We start from the raw sequence: 2,427 nt of genomic DNA on the forward strand, positions 1-2,427 counted from the left end.
AACTTTCTCTTCCCTTGTCTCTCATACCCCCTCCCCCACCATCAGCTCTGTGTGTGATCAGCAAGCCTGAACACAAAGATAAACACAATCCACAATTTCAGCCAGGCTGGGGAGCCTGCTGAAGATCTCAAAGTCCTCAAGAGGAAAGGAATTACTTTCTGACATCAGCAGCGACCTGAGTATCTGGGGGCAGAAAAGAAGTGGGAAGTTGGGGGACCTGGGATATGACAGGGGGCGGGGGCCTCAAGTTACACAAGATAGGCCCTGTCCTGTCTATTGGCTGAATGGTTTTCCTAAGAACAATCCTGTTTCCCAGCCACCCCCCACAGAACTTATCCTTGGGCAGCCTTGCTGGGCCTGAGCTGCCCTGGAAACCTGAGCGTGCTCCAGCCAGGACTCCTCTCCCTCTCCTGTCAGTGAAGGGCAAAGCAGTGGAACAAAAGAGTGCCTCCCCTCAGCCTGATTTATCAGTCAGCCTGGCTGATCTGGATAGATACAGATTTCCCCAGACCATAGGAAAAGGCATCAATATTTCATGGAATCCTAATCTATTTGAGTGTGTGGAAGTTGGATCAGAAAACCCTTGGCCGGGATCAGCATGTGCAGGTGGCCTCCTGGAAGCTGAGAGCTCGAAGGCCCCAGGAGGGAGGCTGACGTCTTGGGCCTGGCCTACAGAGGTAGGGAGACAGCAGAGCCCCTGAGCAGGCTTCAGGTTTAGGGAGCACAAGCTGCTCAGGGGCCCTTAATGGGAACAAAAGCCGGGTCAAGAAAGGGGCTGACTGGCAGCTCTGCCCCAAACAGACACCCGTACAGCTTGTTTCCCAAAGCTTAGCCGTGAGTACTCTTGCCTCACAGTGATACAGGGTAGCTGCCCTTAGCAGCTTGGACTTGGACTCGGAGAGCCCTGGGTCTCAATTCCTGCGTGGCCCTTTGTAAGAAGAAGAAGTGAAGCCAATTACTTCTTCTCAGAGCTATCTCGGAGATATAGATTATATATTTATAAAGACCTGTCTCATATGAGATTTAATAACAGCATCTTTAACAGCTCCACAATGTCATTCAGGACCTAGATTTCTCTTTTTACTGTGTCTTCCTAGCATGTGGCTTCCATTCTCAAGGTTACTGATGATCCGAGATATCCCTGGAGCTTCCAAATTGCGGGCTAGAAGGAGGAGGAAAGTCAAAATGGCAAAAAAAAATTTTTCCAGTTTATTTAGCTCCTTTTAAGCAGCCTGTCCTGCTCATGTGGCATATATTTATGCTTCTCTTTCAAAGAGGGAAGCCTGGTCTCATGACCAAGCTGTAAGGTAAAAGGGCACCTGGGAAATATCTTTTTATGGGATTTGTTAAACTAGGTTTATTGCTCACCACTCCCAAATAAAAATCAGGCTCCTGTTACAAAGGAAGAAGGAGAAGTGAATGTCTGGGGAGGCAACAAACAGTTGCCACAAAAGCCTCCATCCTCCCAAGTCCTCTCCTAGGTCACCCCCATGACAGCCATCCTGCTCACTACCCCTCCCATAAGGACCAGGGGCAGGCTTCCGGAGAGTAGGACTGGGGCTAGGGCACAAAATTTAAGGAGGCCCTCACTCTCAGGTTTGTGCTGGGGCTGACACTATACTTGTGTGGACCTGGGAGTGAGATCCTCCTTAAATTTTGCCTTGCAGGCCTCACCCTGGTCCCGGCTCTACTGTAGAGTTGCCAGGGAGAAAAATCTCCTCTGTTCTTTCTTCTTACCGCACTGTGCAGGGCAACTTCTTCCCATTAAGTCTGGTTTTCCAAAATGGACAAATCTTCTATGTGAACCTCAGAATTTCGATTAGTTTAGGGTTCCCAGAGATCTCAGGCCTCTTCAGACCCTCTAGAACACACAGGCCTCATGCTCATAGCCATGCACCCTATAGAGAGCAAAATGGAGTCTCTCATGTCAAGCAGGGGCCCGCCCGGTCAAGCAATGATGCAAGCAGTTAAGGTACTGCAGCTAGGAGATATCACCGGGACCAAAGTCAGCTGACACCCAGAACTGATAACGAGCAGAACAGAGGAGGTCTGCAGACACCCAAAACTGATGAAATCCCTTTACAAAGGGAAGGATTTGGGTAGCAAACCGTCAGACTCTTCAGACATGACCCCTCTATGTCTGACCACTTAAAAAAGGCAACTGCTGCCGAAGGCTCTGCCTGAATGATCTCCGAACAAAGCCAAGAGCCTTCCCTGCGTGAACATCAGAAGCAGTAAGTGGCGAGGCCTTATCTCAACTGCACGCCCCCAGACTGACTTCGTGTTGGGTTCGTTCACTTCCTGCGCCCTTCTCTTATCTTTGTTGTGTGGCTTGTCTCTGTCCTGCTCTGTATGCTGTGTAAGAAGCCAAGTTTAATCCCATGGTGACTTGTCATTGAGTTTGTAATCCTGAACGTGCTTTATCAT

This window comes from Neomonachus schauinslandi, chromosome 3 (assembly GCF_002201575.2).
Source record: "Neomonachus schauinslandi chromosome 3, ASM220157v2, whole genome shotgun sequence".
Taxonomy (NCBI): Eukaryota; Metazoa; Chordata; class Mammalia; order Carnivora; family Phocidae; genus Neomonachus; species Neomonachus schauinslandi.